This window comes from Phoenix dactylifera, chromosome 11, assembly GCF_051530095.1.
Source record: "Phoenix dactylifera cultivar Ajwa chromosome 11, Ajwa_hap1_PhDact_Kaust_v1.1, whole genome shotgun sequence".
Lineage (NCBI taxonomy): Eukaryota > Viridiplantae > Streptophyta > Magnoliopsida > Arecales > Arecaceae > Phoenix > Phoenix dactylifera.
Genome location: NC_143200.1, coordinates 10920216 through 10941053, shown reverse-complemented (window position 1 = coordinate 10941053; position 20838 = coordinate 10920216). Strand labels below are relative to the sequence as shown.

The window sequence follows — 20838 nt, the reverse complement described above, 5'->3', positions numbered from 1 at the left end:
CTTTATTTTTACTTTAGCTCATACATTTGTGTGTTTTATTAGACAAAAAGTTTTAAAACATCCAATTCACCCCCCTCTTGGGTGACCATCTCTGGGCAACAAGTGGTATCAGAGCGGGTGCTCTGTATATTTCTTGAAGACCTAACCGTCTTAGCTAAAGATCTAGATGGCAACACCCTTCAACAATGTTCCTGCCGAGGAGCAGGCAACCAATAGACCTCCACTCTTCAATGGGACAAATTATACCTATTGGAAGACTAGAATGAGGATCTTTATTCAAGCACAAGATTATGCCTTGTGGAGGGTTATAGTTAAGGGACCACAAGAACCATCTCACATGGTTAATGGCATTCAAGTTTCCAAACCCGAGGAGGATTGGGATGAGAATGATAATAGGATGGTTCAACTCAACTCTAGAGCCATGAACTCATTATTTTGTGCTCTAGATGTGAATGAGTTCAATAAGTTTCAACCTGTACTTCTGCCAAGAAAATATGGGATAGACTTGAAGTTACCCACGAGGGTACAAATCAAGTCAAAGAATCTAAAGTGAACATTCTAGTTCACAAATATGAGCTATTTAAGATGGAACCCAATGAAACCATCACATGCATGTTCACACGTTTCACCGACATAATAAATGGTTTAAAGAGTTTGGGTAAATCTTATACTAATCAAGAACTTGTGAGCAAAATTCTCAGGTCTTTGCCGAAAGCTTGGAAAGCGAAGGTCACGGCGATTGTAGAAGCCAAAGACCTCAACACATTGGCACTCGAACAGCTATTGGGCTTATTGATGACGCATGAGCTGACAATGAAGCAACATGAAGAAGATGCGCCAAAGAAGAAGACAATCGCACTCAAGGCTACTTCGAGTGTGTGTGAAGAAGAAAGTAGTGAGAGTGAAGAAGAAAGCGAAGATGAGGACTTGGGTTTAATAGTAAGGAAATTTAAGAAATTCATGAGAAGAAAGAAACCCTTCCCAAGAAAGAAGTTTGGAGGGAGAAATGATTGGAAAAAGGAAAAAGAAAAAGAAAGAGACCCAATCATATGCTATGATTGCAAGAGACCGGGACACATTCGTTCCGAATGCCCTCAACAAAAGAAGCACTTTGGAAAGAAGAAGAAGAAGGCATTGAAAGCAACGTGGGATGATAGTGACACATCCTCCTCCGAGGAAGAGAAGGAAGAAACCGCCAACTTGTGCTTCATAGCATTCGAAGATGACGAGGTATGTCAAAACTCAACTATAAATTTTACTTTAGAAGAATTGTATGAAGCTTTTCAAGAACTTATGAGTGATTGTAGTATGTTAGGAGCAAAGAATAAAGAATTAAAAGCCTCCAATCTAAAACTAAAGGATGATATTAAAAATCTATTGATTGAGAAAGAGAGCGTTGAAAATGTTAACACCATTGATCTAGAAAATAAAAATTCAAAACTTAGCATTGAAAATGAAATAGCAAAAACACTAATTAAGGAATTAAATCTAAAAGTAAAATCCCTACTCGATAATAATACCTCACTTGCACAACATGTTGAATCCCTTAAAAAGGATAAGGAAGAACTAGTTAAAGAAAATTTGAATATTAAGAATGAGGTACATAAGTACAAACTAATTGTTGAAAAATTTACACAAAGCTCTGAAAAATTAAGTCTTATTCTTTCAAATCAAAGAGCTGTTTTTAATAAAGTCGGATTAGGATATAAAACTAACAAGCAACAAAAGTATCTAAAGAATTTCTTTGTGAAAGCAAAAGATGTCAAAACTGAAAAACCTACATGCTTTCATTGTGGAAAAAGTGGACATAAAGCTTACTCTTGTATTCAAAGAAAGATCCAAACAAACAAGAGTACATTTGTAAAAGCTAAAAACATAACTAAAGTATGGGTGCCTAAGGGAACCAACTACACTAACCACGAAGGACCCAAGAAAACTTGGGTACCTAAGAGCTTCACATGATCATTTTGCAGGTATGCCTTGCAGCCGAGAATAAAAAGAGAATGTGGTATCTTGATAGTGGTTGCTCAAGGCATATGACCGGTGACAAGAGTCTCTTCGTCACCTTGAAATCAAAAGAAGGAGGAGTAGTCACATTTGGAGACAATGCAAAAGGTCAAATCATTGGTGTTGGTAAAATCTCCATATCACCCTCCTCATTTATTGACAATGTATTGTTAGTTAATGGACTAAAACATAATTTATTAAGTATAAGTCAATTTTGTGACAAAGGTTTTAAAGTGTCATTTGAATCTTCACTATGCATAATTAGTAGTCCAGTTGACAATGAGATCATACTTACGGGACATAGGCATGGAAATGTTTACATGGTAGATCTTGATGATCTCACCATGAAGGATGGCCAATGTCTTGTAGCCATGGATCCCAAAGTTAATGAGACTAGTTGGTTATGGCATCGTAGGTTAGGGCATGCTAGCATAGATTTAATTTCTAAATTGATTACAAAAAATCTAGTCAAAGGACTACCAAAAATAGACTTTGAAAAGAACAAAATTTGTGCTGCATGCCAATTAGGGAAACAAACAAGAAGTTCTTTCAAGTCTAAGAACATAGTCTCAACATCAAAACCCCTAGAACTAATTCACATGGATTTGTTTGGACCCACTAGAACTGCTAGTCTAGGGGGTAAGAAATTTGGTCTTGTAATTGTTGATGATTTTTCACGTTTTACATGGGTTTCATTTCTTGCACATAAAGATGAGTCCTTTCCCGCTTTTATCAAGTTTCATAATAGAATTTCGAATGAACTCAATCTTAAACTGAAAGCAATTAGGAGTGATCATGGTACCGAGTTTGAAAATCAGCACTTTGAAAAGTTTTGTGACGAAAATGGTATCAATCACAATTTCTCGGCCCCTAGGACACCCCAACAAAATGGGGTGGTAGAAAGGAAGAATCGCACACTAGCAGATATGGCTCGTACCATGTTGTGCGAATCGGATCTACCAAAATACTTTTGGGCTGAAACAATAAATACTGCATGTCACATTTTAAACCGTGCATTAGTTAGATCTATTTTAAAGAAAACACCCTATGAGTTAATGAAAAATAAGAAGCCCAATATAAGCTACTTTCATGTGTTCGGTTGTAGGTGTTTTATTTTAAACAATGGAAAGGACAATCTAAGTAAATTTAGTGCCAAATCAGATGAGGGGATCTTCTTAGGTTATTCCTCATCTAGTAGAGCATACAGGGTCTTCAACAAGAGAACTCTCGTTGTTGAAGAATCCATACATGTTGTCTTTGATGAAGCTAATGGAGATTCTTCTAGAAAAGAAGAAGATAATGATGCAGGTATACTTGAAAATAGAATGAAGGAGTTCTCCATACAAGACAAACAACTTGAGGATGAAGTCAAGGAAGATACAATTCAGCAAGATGAAGAAGATCAACCCCAAGCAACAAATCAAGATCTTCCGAGGGAATGGAGGTATGCACATGGTCATCCAAGGGATCTAATCCTTGGTGATCCCTCGCAAGGGGTAAGAACAAGATCCTCACTAAGAAATACTAGTAATTATCTTGCTTTCGTTTCACAAATAGAGCCTAAATCACTAGAAGAAGCCGAAAAAGATGATAATTGGATGAATGCTATGCAAGAGGAATTAAATCAATTTGAAAAAAATCAAGTTTGGACTTTAATGAAAAGACCCCCTAATGTTTCAATTATAGGCACCAAATGGGTATATAGAAATAAACTAGATGAAGATGGAGTAGTAATAAGAAACAAAGCTAGGCTAGTGGCCAAAGGCTATAATCAGGAGGAAGGAATATATTTTGATGAAACTTTTGCTCCTGTTGCTAGGTTAGAGGCTATTAGACTACTTTTGGCATATGCATGCTTCATGGACTTTAAACTCTATCAAATGGATGTAAAAAGTGCATTTCTAAATGGTTATATAATGGAGGAAGTTTATGTAGGACAACCTCCAGGCTTTGAAAACCACTTACATCCAGATTACGTTTATAAATTGCATAAAGCATTGTATGGGCTTAAGCAAGCTCCTAGGGCATGGTATGAAAGATTAAGTAATTTCCTATTGAAAATAAATTTAAGAGAGGAAATGTAGACAAAACCCTCTTCATTAAAAGAAAAGGAAATGACTTATTGCTTGTGCAAATTTATGTGGATGATATAATTTTTGGTGCTACTAATGATAGTCTTTGTCAAGAGTTTGCCAAGCTTATGCAGGGAGAATTTGAAATGAGCATGATGGGTGAGCTCAACTTCTTCCTTGGGCTATAAATAAAACAATCAGAGGAAGGCATCTTCATCAGTCAATCCAAATATATCAAGGAAATGTTGGAAAAATTCAAGATGAAGGATGCAAAGGAAATTAGCACACCCATGGGCTCAAGTTGCAAGCTTGACAAAGATGAAAAAGGTAAAAGTATAGACTGCAAATTGTACAGAGGTATGATAGGCTCTTTACTTTACCTTACTGCTAGTAGGCCAGATATATTATTCAGTGTTTGCATGTGTGCTAGATACCAAGCATGTCCTAAGGAATCACACTTGCAAGCTGTTAAAAGAATTTTTAGATATCTAGTAGGGACATCTAATGTAGGCTTATGGTATTCTAAACAATCTGACATAAATTTAATTGCTTATTCTGATGCTGATTTTGCCGGGTGCAAACTCGACAGAAAAAGCACAAGTGGCACATGTCAATTCTTGGGTGCTAATTTGGTTTCTTGGTTTAGCAAGAAACAGAATTCAGTCGCCTTGTCCACAGCTGAGGCTGAGTACATTGCAGCTGGAAGCTGTTGTGCCCAAGTTCTTTGGATTAAGCAACAACCTGAAGACTTCGGTATCAAAATGGACAACATACCAATTAAATGTGATAATACAAGTGCAATCAATTTAACAAAAAATCCTGTCCAATACTCTAAATCAAAGCATATAGAAATTAGGCATCACTTTATTAGGGATCATGTGCTGAAAAATGATGTGATGATTGAATATGTATGTACTGAAAATCAATTGGCCGATATCTTTACAAAGCCCCTTTGTAAAGATAGGTTCAACTTCTTAAGGAATGCTTTGAGCTTGTATGATCCTAGCAAATAAATTCAACTTGTATTGCAATGCTTTGCTACTCAAGCTAGTAATCCACCTCAAGGTCAACATAAGTGAAAGCATGAATCCATCTAAGCTAAATGACGAACTGTTTGACTTTCCGGAGGATGGTTACCCTCCCTTGGACTCTTCATAGAGATATTTTCAGAGCCTATTTCATAGGTATTCGAAATTTGGTCAAACATTCCTCATTTCAACATTAATAATTCAAAAATCATTATCAAACCTCTATAGGATGTATTATTAAGGGGGAGGATCACAAACAAACTCATTCTGTATTCACCAAAAGAAATCATATTGATTAGTGTGATTAAATGAAACAAATTAGGAAAAGATAAAAATCAGTCTGAAATTTTTCAGTGCCGGAGACGTCTCTGGCAAATCGCAGAGACGTCCCCCCGGCAAGATGTCTCGCCTTAGTCGCGGAGACGTCTCGGGGACCGAACGAGAGTTTTTAAAATAGGTCGAAACAGCTCGAGCCGACCCGAGCTATCCCTTTCATCCCCGACAAAAACAAAAATCCTAGCCTCCATTTTCTCTCCAACACAAACCCTAGCCTCTTTCTCCTCATTTCCCTAGGTTTTCCATTCAATGGCACCTAAAAGAGCTAGGAGGACTGGTGGGAGGCGTCCTAGGGCAGCGACCGACGGTGAGGAACGGAGGGAAGAGCCTTCCGCGCCGTCTCCTCCGGTTGCTCCGCCAACCGCGACCATTTCCTGTGCGAATCGCATAGTAACCACTGGAAGGTACATAGATTTTCATTTTCTAGATAGTGAGGGGTTCTCTATTGGAGAGAGACTCCGTGCCCAAGGTTGGGAACACCTTTGTACACTCAATACATCGAACTACCCCGGCCTGGTTAGAGAACTATTTAGCAATATGGCCTTAGGGGACTTAGGGTACACTGCATATGTCCGGGGGACATTGGTAGAAATTAATGAGGATGTCCTATCTAGTGTCTTGCAAATTCCTAAAGACGATGAGGCTCCGACCTCACATCCCCAAAGGGAAATAGCCCTAAACTTGCTTTTAGGACGAGAGGACTGCAGCCCTCTCAATGTGGTTAACTCCCAAGACCTGAATGCCAAGATGAGACTCCTTTTGAGTATTGTCAACCGAGTCTTATTTCCTAAAATCGGCCGCTTTGATTTTGTTTCGGAGCGAGACCTAGTTATCATGCACCACATCCTACTAGGGATTCCTCTAAACCTCCCTAGACTTATGTTGAACTACATTGCTACATGTCATAGGTATTCTAGGTTTAGCATACCTTATGGGATGATCCTTACCCTACTCTTCAAACATTTCAAAGTACCCATTCCAGAAAATGAGCCTGCAAAACCCTTGAGAAACACCGACTATTATAATGAGAGCACAATGCGAAGAATGGAGTTTCACAAGGTAGATGGGTCATGGGTCAAGGTACCAAAGAGAAAAGCTCAAACCCTAGAGCCTGAGATCCCACTTCAGGAGCCTGATCACCACTCTCCTCCACATAGCCACATGGACTTTCCTGATGTACCCTCCAGCTCAGCTGGACCTTCCACATACATGCCACCACCTCCTCCAGTCAGTGGGCCCTACTCCCTATCAGAAGACCAGATGCGCACTTTAGCATCTGTTATTTGCCAGCAGATGAGGGAGGAGATGAGATCGATGATCTCTACTGAGTTGGCCCCCATCAGAGCCTCACATGAAGGGATTCTACAAGAGCTGAAGGAAATTAGAGCTCAAATAGAAGCTACAGCGCAAGAACTAGTTAGTGTGAATGCCACCCAAGCCTTCAGATCAATTGAGCTACAAGACAGCTTGAGGACCATTTCAAATAGCCTTCAAGAACTGACAAGCCCTGGAGGTAATGTGGGCACTGTAGTTGCCCAACTTCGAGGAAGAATTGAAAAGGCAAGCATTGAATTTGAAGCACTAGTGGCAGCCTTTCATCAGTCCTAGGAAGAGCAGTTCAAAACATTACTAGATTCCATCAATGCATTTATAGATGCAGCTTGTAGGGCTTATGAGCAACGTCGCCGATGAAGGACATTTTGTAGACATCTAGGGTTCTTCTTTTGTAAACCCTAGGCTCATTTTGAAACACTTTTTGTATTAGAAATGAATACTTGTAATGATCTCCTCCTTTAACTTTGTAATGACTTCAAAGGTTTACAATGATATATGAATGACATACAATTTCTTTTGAAACCTTGTGTACATTTCTGACTCTGTGTATGTGATTCTATGATGTGCCTTACAGATCTCATAACATACCTTAAGTGCTCAAATTTGACACAATTTATGAATGCATACAAAACAGGGGGAGCACATCTTGTGGTAACTATTTTAAACAAAAAGAGGAGTCTGAAATGAATTCCAGAACAAAGGGGGAGTGGTATGAATGACTTAATTCATTAATAAAAATAACTTGGACAGGGGGAGCAATAACTTGAATACCCTTGAGTGGTTCATGGTACTATGCTGAATTTTACTAGAAAGTATGCTTTAAGCACCTAAGGATAATTTGTCCCCTTCATTGTTGATGACAAAAAGGGGGAGTAGAAAAACACATTTGTAGAACCAATATATGAAATGCAAAATACAAAATTTACAATCATACTCGAAAGTTGAATTAGAAGAGTTAAAATTGAAGAATATTGGCTTTAAAATAATTGCCCTTCTGGAAAAGAAAGGGGGAGTCAAAAAGGAACTTAGCTCTCAATTGTCTTTAGCATCCATCTACATTTTAACTTGATTGAAATTCAGTAGATATGCTAAAATTGCCTAAGAGCTATTAAGATCAATTTTATGCATAAGGATAGAACTGAAAATTGACTATTTTGAATTATGCACATTGTATCTAGCGCTAATCAAAACATTAGACTTGTACATCTGATCAAATACTGTGTATATGTTTAAATTTTGAATTTTGCATATACTCAGTGTTTTGTCATCATCAAAAAGGGGGAGATTGTTGACCCCCTAATGGATTTTGATGAATACAAAACACTAGAGTATAGTTCCATTTATCTTAACAATTTACTTGAGAATTTTAGGTGTTTAATTAAGAATATTGTTAAGAAATGTCTAGGCAAGTTCCCATAATTTTTATGAATTTATTGAAGAATTTTTTAAGTTGAAGAAAACAGATCAGGGACAGCCGAGACGTCTCCGGTTTGTCCCAGAGACGTCTCTGGCACAAACAGGAAGAACTGGCACGTCGGGAGATGTCCCCGGCACCTGGCGAGGCGTCTCGTAGGGTCGGAGTCGACTCTCTCAGTAGCGGAGTCGACTCTCTCAGTGGCGGCAGAAAGGCTGATTTCAAGAGATGCGCGCGAGCCGTCTCCACAGGACGAGGAGTCGTCCCCGCAAGTAAAAAGCAGACTTCCCGAGTCGTCCCCGAGGTAGCGGAGTCGGCTCTCTCAGGGTATTCCAGAGGATGTCTTTTTCAGTGATAAGGCAGCGGAGACGTCCCCTGAAAGAGCGGAGTCGACTCTCTCAGAGAATTCCAGAAGACATGTTTTTCGGAGATATAACGGCGGAGTCGTCCCCAAGGCAGCAGAGTCGTCCCCATGCAAAAAGCGCAAACAAGCCGAGACGTCCCCGTAAAGCGCCGAGGCGACCCTCTCAGAAAAATAGAAAAACAAGGATTCAAACCGTTCATCATCGGAGTCGCCCCCGTAAAGCGCCGAGTCAACCCCAAACATCGTCAAAAGTAAAATCTTACAGCCGAGACGTCTCGCGATGAAGCGGAGACGTCTCCGAAGCGCCTGGGACGCGACTGACAACTTTTGCAGGTTTGGTTTGAATTTCAAATCTCTTTAACTTTATCTCTAACGGCTATATTTGCTTTTTGGGCTATAAAAGGGAGCTCTTAAGTGCTTTCCAACAACTTCTCAAAAACCCAACACAAGATCATTCAAGAGAGAAGAAAGAAAAAGAGGTTCAAGAGAGTTAGTGCATTCAAGTGAAGAAATCAAGTGCCTTCAAGCTTTCCAAGTGATTTCGTGCTCAACTACTTTCTTCCGCTAGGCATTCAAAGCTCACATTCAAGCCAACGCGATCCACATCGGAAGAACCACCATTTCCCACGCTTCCAACGGCTAAAAGGGTTCTTCCGGGTTTCATTGTTTATCATTGTTATATTTGCTTATTTAGAGCTTTCAAATTTTTTGTAAAACTTTTTCAATATTGTGCTTGTTCCAGTCAAGGGACTTGGAACAAGGGAAAGGCGTCCCAAGCCTAGGTGAAATTGGGGGTTTTAGGGTTCGTTGTTAGCCCGGTGTAAAACAACGAGTTGGGTAGTGCACTCGCAAAACTACCGTACTGTAATCTTGGATTATAGTGGAAATTCCCAAAGGTGCTTTGGGGAGTGGATGTAGGAGCAGTGGAAGCTCCGAACCACTAAAAAAGCTGGTGTTTGCGATTGTCTGTTTTCATACCTTTATTTTTACTTTAGCTCATACATTTGTGTGTTTTATTAGACAAAAAGTTTTAAAACACCCAATTCACCCCCCTCTTGGGTGACCATCTCTGGGCAACACTTGTGTTTATGATCAATAGAAGATAATGCCGAGGATAAGAACTCTCAATCAAGTATATAGAGAATTCAAAGAGTTATTCTAAGAGTATTGATTAAGTAAATTATCCATCAATAACTGAAGCATAATATAGGAAGATGGAGTGATTTGGATATATTTTCTTTTTATACCAAAAGTATCACTTATATCACAGAAATGATTAATACTAGCTACAAGTTCAATATGAGAGGATGCAAGGATTACTAATTTCATTATTTCTTCCATTTTGGTCACTCTTCTTAATTATATTTTAAGTTCTATTCTTTAACACGTGTCTAGAGAACCCATTGTCCAGATTCATTGGAATCTTGGGTAGCTAGACACATTTGCTAAAAATGATCATGTTTTCAACTTAGAAACCCAAGCTCTTTTGGGTCCTTGCAGGTTAGCTATAATTGTTCCTTTTGGAACCCATATTCTCTTAATTATCATTTTGTCTATTAGTTTGCAGGTTTTAGAATTACAAGTAATATACTTCTGCATATTCTTGCTAAATTTAAACAACATAGATTTAGCAAAAACAGATAATGAATTTTCAGTTTTCTGTTTCTGTTTATTAGTTTCACCAGATTTGTGAAAAATTGTTTTAGGATGAATAGTGGAGGATTTTAGAATTATATTCACGAAAGATTTTTGAGTGTACAAAGGTTGATATCCCAATCCAGCTTTGTCATATACAGCTCTTGAATTTTCTATCATTAAATTTAGTTTTTCAGAGCTGAGAGTGAATCTTTCAACAATAGGTTTCAAATTATCAACTTCTTTAGTTAATTTTTCATTATCTTCTGAAAGCAGTTCATTGTTTTTCTTAAGTTTATCATGGCTTTCAGTAAGAAGTTGATTTCTCTGATTTAGTTCTTTATTTTATTTAATTAAGATTTCAATTTCATTAGTCAGTTTTAGTTTTTCATCTATTAGGATTTGATTTTCATTCTTCAAGTTCTTGTTCCTACAAATAAGTTTCGTATGTTCTAAATACAAATCAGAAAAGACATCATGAAGTTTATCCAATGTAAAATCATCTTTAGTTTTAGCATGTACCTCATATATCTCATCTTCATGTGCCATTAAGCATGAATTTGCAATATGATGCTGCTCTTCTTCTACACATGATGTTTCAGATTTGTTAGTGCATTCATATTTAACTTCAAGCATATTCCATATTTCCTTAGCAGTTGTGCAAAAAGATATGCAATTAAGTTCACTATCATCTAATGCACAAAATAGCACATTCATGGCTTTTGCATTTTGCTGATCCATTTTCTTATCATGATTAGTGCTTGTGTGTGGTCCATTGACTATGATACTCCATAAATCATAGTCATGTGCTTGAATGAAAATGCACATGCGTGCTTTCCAATATGTATAGTTTATGCCATTAAAAAGTGGAGGTCTATCAATTAATTGTCCCTCTCCTATAGAACATCCCACTTGGGTTGTCATGATCTTTAACTCTTGATTGTGAGATCAATGAGTACTATTGGAGCACCTTGCTCTGATACCACTTGTTGCCCAAGGTGACAAGCCAAGAGGGGGGGTGAATTGGTTTCTTTTAATTTTAACTATCTTACTTGTGTTAAATGATGAGTTAGTAAACTTAAACAAATCACAATACAAACAACAAGAAGTATAGTGGTTCGGTGCTCTCCTTAGCACCTACGTCCACTCCCCAAGCGACCCCTTGGGAATTCACTATAATCCCGCGGATTACAGTTGGATTGTTTTCCGGGCTCACAATCCAAAAACCTTTACACTTTGGTTTTCCGAGTTCACCAAAAACCTATGTTGGTTTTACGGGCTCACCAACGAACCTTTACAATTGGTTTTACGGGTTCACCAACAACCTACGTTGGTTTTACGGGCTTACCAACAACCTATGTTGGTTTTACGGGCTCACCAACGAACCTTTACAATTGGTTTTCCGGGTTCACCAATCAACCTATTCCGTTGGTTTTGCGGGCTAACCAACCAACCTTTACAAGTAGTTTAATAAACAAAGGAAGAAGATTTAAACTCCTAGATGAGCAAATATAACAATATAATCTACAAAGAAGAGTTTAGAGAATATTTATCGCTTGATGTGACTTCTCTCTTCTTTGTCAAGGATGCTTCACTCTTCAAGGGTGGATGGAGCTCTTGATGACTCTTTGAATCTGCTCAACCACTTTCTTTTGATTCTTGAATGAAGCACTTGGATGAAGCTTGCCTTGCTAGGGTTCTCTCTTGAATGCACTTGATGTATTTTCCAAAGCTTGCTTCCTCTGATGAATACTCCCTCTTAAATACTTCTCCAACCTCCAAATAGTCCTTCCTGACCATTGGATTGAAGAAACTAGCCGTTTATAGCCGTTGGGAGTCCAAAAAGCACTTCTGCACAACTAGCCGTTATGCTTCTGCCCGTGCTTGGGTCGGCTCAACCTGTCCTTGGGTCGACCCAACTTTCACTTGGGTCGACTCAAACATTCCTTGGGTCGACCCTCTCAGAATCCACAGAAACTTGAAATTCAGCCTCTTCACTTGGGTCGACCCAACCTTTCTTTGGGTCGACTCAAGGTTCAGTTGGGTCGACTCAACTTCTTCTTGGGTCGACCCTAACAGGGTTTCCAGAGAACCTTTTCTGTCTTCTGTTCTGTCTTGCCTTTGGGTCGACCCTCTCAGGGTTTGGGTCGACTCAAGCTTGGGTCGACTCAACTACTTCTTGGGTCGACCCTCTCAGTAAATCCAGAGAACCATTTTTCTGTCTTGTTTTGAGGATCTTGATGTTTGGGTCGACTCATGCTTTCCTTGGGTCGACCCAACTCACTGTTCATTTGTGCCATTTTTGCAGAAGTGTGCCAAATGCTTTCTTGATGTGCCGGGGTCGACCCAATCATCCTTTGGGTCGACTCAATCCACACTTTGCTGCATCTCAAGGTTAGATTCATTCAAATAAACAATGAAATGCATCTATATCAATTTATCCAAATATACTGAGAGTAATAGACTTATAAATGAAGTATCGATTTAACTTATAACATACTCTAGATAATTGCTTGTTAATCATCAAAATAACACTATCATCCTCAATTACAGGTAGGGTATCTTCGGTTCCTAGAAAAGCATACTTAAGGGTTACGGAAAGTGGTTTTAACTCAAGTTTGGGAGGGGACTCGATGGAAGGGCACTGTGGCGTACTAGAAAGGGTAGGAAGAGGTTCATATCGGATACGCCAAGGATGAGAATTTGTGGGAGACGGATTGTCAAGTAGGACATTGACGTCTTCTATGGTCTTATTTAAATCAAAATTATCAATGTCAAAATGGGCTAAACATGCTTCCAAAGGGTCATCTGCCAGAATATAGGGAAGGGCTTCTTCAACAAGATTGTCCATTTTGTCAACTAGGAAGCACTCATCTTCCCTTGCAGGTTGATCAGAGGCATGGAATACATTTAGTTTAACTTTCATGTGTCCAAAAAATATATCCATCACCCCAGTTTTACAGTTAATACATGCATTGGCTGTAGCTAGGAAGGGACGACCGAGAATCATAGGGATCTGTTTCTTAAGGTTCGGCACAGGTTCCATATCAAGGACGATAAAATCAACTAGAAAATAAAATTTATCTATCTTAACTAGGACATCTTCAATTGTTCCTCGTGGTATTTTGACAGATCGATCAGCCAATTGCAGGGACACCAAAGTAGGCTTTAGTTCACCTAATCCGAACTTCTCACAGACTGAATAAGGAAGAAGATTAACACTTGCCCCTAAATCTAATAGTGCACGATCAATCGAATTATCTCCTACCACACAAGAGATGGTAGGTGCACCAGGATCCTTGAACTTAGGAGGGGTTTTGTGTTGGAGGATGGAGCTCACTTGTTCAGTTAGGAAGACCTTTTTAGGCACATGTGTCCTAGATTTTCGTTTCTAGGTACAAAGGTCTTTGAGAAATTTGGCATACGATGAAACTTGTTTTATGGCATCAAGGAGAGGGAGGTTGATTTTGACTTGTTTGAATACCTCCATTATTTCTTCCAATGAAGTTCCTTTCATGCCAAAGGGAGAAGGTGCTTTCAGACATTGAGGAAAAGGGGCCTTCGGTGTAAAAGGTGTGGTCGATACTGGGTTCGATGGCGACCTAGAGGAGTTTGGGATCTCTTTAGGCATAGTCATACTCCTATCTTCATTTTCCTTATGTTCTTTTTCTCCAACCTTATTGTCCACTACGCGTCCGCTTCTTAAGGTAGTCATGGCATTAGCTTGTTCATGGTGAACATCATTCGGGTGAGTCTCTTGAGCCATGTACTGCCCTCTTGGGTTACTCACTGGTTAGCTTGGAAGCTTGCCTTTCTCTCTTTTATTTAGTGCACTCGCTAGCTGCCCTAGCTGGGTTTATAATTTGGCAATAGACTGGGTATGGGAGTGCAACAATTGTGTATTGGCTTCGAGTCCTTGATGGGCAGTCAAAACTTTTTGCTCAAAAGCCATATCTCTTTGGGATGCTGGAGGAGGGACATGTTGAAATTGTGAATAGTGAGTAGGAGGACGATTCGGATGAACATTCTGGAATGGTTGAAAGTTTTGGGAATAAGTTTGGAAAGTATTGGAAGTCTGCTGCTTCCAAGAGAAGTTTGGATGGTTGCGCCATCCCGGGTTATAAGTGTTAGAATATGGATCATTAGCCAGTCGGGACTGTGTTTGGGCAGCATTTACTTGCTCTTGCACAAATTCAGGGAATTGTGCTGCCGAAGGGCACTCAAAAACAGTATGAGACGGACTAGAACAGAGAGCACACACTTGTGCTTGGGGAAAGTTCGGAAGCTGTTCTTTAAACATTAGCTGGTCCAATTTGCGGGATAGTGCATCTACTTTGTCAGATAGACCTATGGGCTGGCTAACTTCATATATGGTCCCTTTTCTTTGAGAATTCGGGGGTGCTTGACGAGCGGAGGAGGCATGGTGGAGAGAATTTTCATTAAGATTTTCAAATATCTGCCATGCCTCATGCTCACTCTTAAGCATGAAAGTTCCCCCGCAAGAAGCATCAACCATTTGACGATTTCGTTCAGACAACTCGTCATAAAAGCATTGCGCTAGTTGCCATTTGGGTATTTGATGATGCGGGCATTTTCGGAGTAAATCTCTAAATTTTTTCCAAGTTTCATGAAATTCTTCCCCATCAGATTGGGAGAAGCTCGTGATAGCACGCCTAAATTGGTTTGTTCTTCCTATGGGAAAATATTTCTTTAGAAATTCATGTTGCATTTGAGCCCAAGAGAGAATAGAATTGGCTTCTAATGAATGGAGCCATTGTTTAACTCTATCCTTAAGGAAAGAGGAAACAGCCTAAGTTTCAGAGCATCATCAGTGAAGTTCTGAATTTTGACAGTAGTGCAGATCTCAAGGAACTCATCCAAATGTTTATATGGGTCTTCATTGTTAAGTCCATAAAAAGAGGAAAGCATTTGGATGACACTAGACTTAATTTCAAACTGCACAGCAGCCGTGGTATCAGGTAGTCGAATACAAGATGGAGTGGTATAAATGGAATGAGTGAAGTACTTCTTTAACAGTTTGGGTTGCTCTTCAGCCATCTCGACAAGTGGTGTCGATCCTATGGTTCTATAGGTACGGATTTCGGCTCAAAGGGCCCTAATAGAATGCTCTATTTCAGAATCAAAAGGTACTAATTCAGGAGATCTGGAACGACACCCTAGCATACACTAATGCTTTTCTAATCAGTCAAGTGCGGTCAAGCATGCATTAAAAGAAAAAGACTTCAAATCCTTATGTTTGCCCTAAAATCACTAGACAGCTCCTAACTGATTTGAAGAGGGCACCTAAGCCTCCAATCCGGTCTAATGAACTGAGTTGACCAAGTAAGCTCCCAGGTAAGTGGGGGGGTCACGATGCGTTGCAAAAGTCCCACTTAAAAACCACTTGCCTCGAACAGATGAACTGTCTCCCTTGGGACAAAGCTTGCCTAGACATCAACTGAGCCACAGAGCGAAATTGGTGCAACTTTCGGTGATCTTCGTCCTATTGAGCTCGAATGTCCCTAGGGGCCAACGTCTAATTAATTTTAATTAAAGTGATAGCTATGTGCGAATTAGTTCACCTAATTTGGGCAAGAATCTGGTGATGAAATCCAGTTCTTATCTTGTTGGGGTGATTGCCCTTACTATGTGTGGATTAATTGTTGTATCTGTATCAAGCATGCATTCACACTTTTACTGAAATTAAAATCAAACAATCACTACAATATTTCAGGCTAATTGGGAATCAATTTAAATAAGAAAGGTTCAGATGTTACCAAAGGAAATTTTTCCAGCAATTTTTTTTTATTTTAAAGCAAACCTCTACAGCCTTCCTTTTCCAGCAGTTCTCTTTTTGATTGTCCCAGATGCTCTCTTCGATTCCTAATCAAATCATACAAAAAGAAAAACCCCAAAAATTAGTAAGAGAGAAAAAGGGGATAAGTAAAGTAATAAAAATAGAAAATATTTTTATTTTATTTTAGATATATATTATTATTATTATTATTTTATTTTTATTTTTTTAAAAAAAAAATTTATGAAAAGAAAAACAACTATGCTAGCAATCTCCGGCAACGGCGCCAAAAATTGATAGTCAACTTTAAAGACCACGCAATAGCACGTATCTAGTAGGATAGTGATTACGGGTATCGATCCACAGGGATTGGGGTATAGTTGTTTTCTTAAAAATACAAATATTTAAAAGGATGAATTTGTAAAGACTATTAAACTAAGCAATTTAATAAAAAAAAATGCAATTAAAGGGATATCAATTTAGGAGAACCTAGGGCAAGGAATTCACCACTAACATCGGAACAAGGGTTATTTATATTTTAATTTATTCTTGGATTAACATGCAAATTGGCTACAAGCCTAAAAAGCATTCGAATAAAATTTCACAAAAGTAATTTAGGCATAGTCCATCTTTAGTTAGCATGAAATGTCTACCCTAATCTAAGGTGGTAGCACATCGCATCTTCCTTAAGCATGAACTATCTTATTTTTACTTCAATGATCATGAAGAGCAGTTGTATAAACTTCATATTTAAAATCACAGAAATTAAATATGAGATGAAATAAAATATTCATTAAAAACAATAAGTTCATACAACTCCAAGAATAAAAAAATTAAAATATAAAATCTTTGGCCCTTCGTTAGGGCTGCATCCAGCCCTAGTGAGGAGATCAAGCTTCCATGGAGTTGTGGGCGACAGCAGCAGTGGCACAGTAGTGGGACTTCATAATGATTGGCCTTCCCTCCTTCCTCCCGTCAGCTTTCTCTCAGCACATCGTCATCTCTTCTTTTGGGAAATCATTCCCAAAGTACTCAAGAAACTCTTCTTCCTTTTTTTTTTTTTTATTTCTCGTGGGACTTGATAAAAATATATATGGAATCAAACTCCCCCAAGCCGTCCCCGCTGCCCTCCCTTGTTTCACGCTTGGGCCTTTTATAGGCTGCGGATTCTCCCTCTCTCCCCTCTGTTTTCGATTCGAATGGGAGGATAAGGATAGATCGACGCTGGATGAAGCTGAGGGAATTTTTTTTGGGGCCGCGGGAAATCCGGACGCGGAAGACGTTGGAAGGATCTCACGGACGCTGGAGTGATCTGTGAAGCTCTGTTCCTTGATCCTTGGTTACGTTGCTGGATGGAGTTGATCCGGAAGTTGATTTGAGCTTGCTGGTTGTCATCCGTGGGCGATGGAAGGAATCGGTGCTTCTTCAACACGGAGAGGATCTTGGATGCGGCTGGTGTGGAGGATTTGAGCTGATCTTGAAGCAGGGGATGATAAGGTTCGGATGATGTTCCCGGTTGGAGGAAATTCTGGGAATATAGGATTCACTGGGATTTGAATCTATCAGTGGATACTGGATTCAATCCAGAAGAAAGGAAGCTTGGGAATGGTTGTGAAGTGATCCAGAAGCTGTTGGGATGTTGGGATTTGGTTCATGGTTGAAAAGATGAACTCGGAACAGGGGAATTGGGAGCTGATCCTTGGATCGCGGACGGAACGGCCTTAGCTTCGTTCGTGGGACACGGGAGGAAGCTCGGAGAGCTTGGGATGTTGGGATCAATCAGGAAGAAGCTGGGATTTGAGTTTATCCTACGAGCGAAGAGGAGGGGAGATGAGCTGTGACAAGGTGATATGAGCTGGGATTTTGTTTGTGAATGGAAGGAGTCCAGAACAAGAGGAAGGTGGTGATGCCGTTGGGATGAAGCTTGGGAACGGTGGATATGGCTGATGCGAGTGGATGTAGCTGGGATCAAACGTGGGATCTAGCGGAAGAATTGGAAGGTGATCAATGTGGATGTGATTCCGAGGGAAGTTGGGTTGGTTCGGAAGAAGAGGGCGGTTGCTAGAAGATAAGGATGAAGCAGGGGAGGATGCATTTGGACGTTGGGAATTTCATGAGATTAAGCCGTGGATGATGGGATTTTATTCTCATCGGAAGACGAGTTCTGTCTTAAGGGAATAATGTGGATGAAATGAGCTGGGCGATGGAGTCGGATTCATGCGGACAGTAGGGGATTTTGTTTGGACGCGGGGGAGGATGGAATGCAAGCTTGTATGATGACGTGGACAGTTGGGAATGAGCTCTATTTTGAGTATCGGGTGGATTACGTGGAAGATACTTTGGAATGAAAGGGACTTGCATGATGACGTGGGATGGACTTAGCAAGGAGTGAACAGGGGAGTTTGAGCTCAATAGATTTGGGTTCAGGGTTCATCCCAAATAAGTTTGACTCGTCCTGCATTCATTAAGCTTAATCAGCAAATAAATAAGTAAAATTTGAATTACCTTTAATAATTTATTCAAATGCAATGATGAAGGTAACACATTTTTTTTAGTTAAATTCACAAAATAATGATAAGTGCTATGAATAAGATATTAATTTATGCATTATTTAATACTTATCATGAACCTAACCCTTAGAAGTGCAGGCCATGTGTGTTGTGAAATTTCAAAGTAAAAATTATCTTACAACTCGCTAAAAGAACTTTAATAAAAAGAACTCAAATTGTATTACTTCTAACTGATCATTGGGCTTTTTTAGATTTTATATACTTCGTATGTTTATCATTTCAGCACTAAAGCATAGAAACTAGGTTTGTTTGTTTTTTTGTTTTGTTTTGTTTTGTTTTGTTTTTGAAAGACAAATCAAAAATTCCAACCCCATACCCCCAATCTAGATCAGACATTGTCCTTAATATTTTTTTATAATATTATATTATTATTTTATTATTATTATTATTTAGTTTGAACAAAGATATGATGCATATGAAGGATAGAAGCATTTTACCGTAGTTGCATCAGTAATATGACTGATCCTGTTAATGCAATAAAAAAAATGCCAAAATAACCTACAAAAATTGGGTTGCCTCCCAACAAGCGCTAAGTTTAACGTCTTCAGCCAGACGCAGCGCACCCTTATCAAATCATGCCGGGTTCATGCCGAGTTCTCCAAGGAAGAAAATTTGTGGGAGACGGACTGTCGGGCACGGAGTTGACAACCTCTATGGCCTTGTCTATAGCAAAGTTAAAATGGGCCAAGCATGTTTTCAGAGGGTCATCTGCCAAAATATGATAGTCAATTTTAAAGACCACGCAATAGCACGTATCTAGTAGGATAGTGATTATGGGTATCGATCCACAGGGATTGGGGTACAGTTGTTTGTTGGGAACCCGCCCATGCCGCAGATATTTCAAAAAAAATCAGATGGCAGCGGAAGAGGCATGTGCGGGATCGACGTTCATCGCATGAACGTTGTTTCATGAACCGTTCATAGTTAGGCAAGAATTAAAAACTTTTAAAACATTTAGAAGATCAGATCTTCACCTTGTGCGGGTAGATGATCACCGCAAACTGAAGTTCGTGGTTTTAGGATGAAGGTTCGTTTGAAGCCGTTCAAACGTCCGGCCTCTACGGGTATCCACACGAAGCAGAGGACCGATCAAAGCTTTCTCGTCTTCCCGGGGTGCTAGCTCCCTTGCAAAGACTTCTTTTGATGGCTGATCTCCTCTCTTTCAATCAACCCTTGATTGTGCTTGAGAGGAGGAAGAGGAAGAAGCAACCAAGGAAGAAGAACACAGCCCCTGCAGCCTTCTTTCTTTTCCCTGCAGCCTTCTTTGTTGGAAGAAGGATTGGAGGAAGAGGAGGCGGACAAGGCTCTCTTCTTTTCTTCTTCTTGTTGGCGGCTAAACCAAGGGAAGGGAGAGGGTGGCCACGGCACAAGAGGGAGAGGGTTTCAATGCATTAGGGCGTCAGCCCCCTTGCCCTCTTTTATAGCCATCTAGGGCTCCTACAATCTAGGAGCCCTAGAGTAATTACCTTTCTCTTCTCCCTTCTCCACATGGAAAAGGGAGGGGCATATTCCCCTCCTCATGGTAAACCCTAATCCATATTAAGTAGGGTTTGAAATGCCCTAATGTGGTCAAGCCCTAATCCAATTAGGCTTAGCCCAAGGGTGAACCAATTAGGATCCAATCTAGGTAAGTCCTAATCCAATTAGAACTTAAATCAATTTTGACTCAATTGAACTCTTCAATCCTAATCTAATTAGGAGTCTTATTGATTCATTAGATTAATAATTAATTGTGATTTAAGAAACCCTAATCCAAATTAGGACATATTTAATTTTAGTCCTAATCCAATTAGGACTCTTATTTGAATCCGAAGTCCTAATCCGATTAGGACTCTAGGAATCCTACTCCAAGTAGGAATCCAATTTTGATTCAAAACTCCTAATCTCATTAGGATTGCAGGAATCCTATTCCAAGTAGGAATCCCAGTCCTACTCCAACTAGGATTCCCAGTCCTAATCCAATTAGGACTCTAGGAATCCTACTCGAAGTAGGACTCTTGTTTCAAGTCCAATTAATTAATTTCCTTTCCTTCTTCAACTTCTTATCAATCGAATTGATTACTCGTGATTCATAATCACTTTTCAACCATCGGATCGGTCAATACTTCTAGTGTGTGTGACCCCATAGGTTCTATTCTGACTGGTAGTGAGATATATTGTGATCTCTATCACTATATCATTGAAAACTCCTTTCAATGGGTTGGAACGATTCCAACTCAACTCATTAGGGTTTATCGATCATCGAGATAATCCCTGTGAGTCCCACCATCCACCAGTGACACC

At 39.5% G+C, this 20838-nt stretch overlaps 1 long non-coding RNA gene across 1 annotated transcript; it reads right to left on the bottom strand.

Annotated features, from left to right (window-relative positions):
• Nucleotides 1-8173: 8173 nt before the first annotated feature.
• LOC149751626 (uncharacterized) lies at nucleotides 8174-18207 on the bottom strand. The gene is made up of 2 exons (XR_016397911.1): nucleotides 11578-18207; nucleotides 8174-11483 (listed from the first exon to the last, which is right to left on the bottom strand). It is a non-coding gene; the product is annotated as an uncharacterized LOC149751626 (long non-coding RNA).
• Between the last annotated feature and the right edge of the window lie 2631 nt (nucleotides 18208-20838).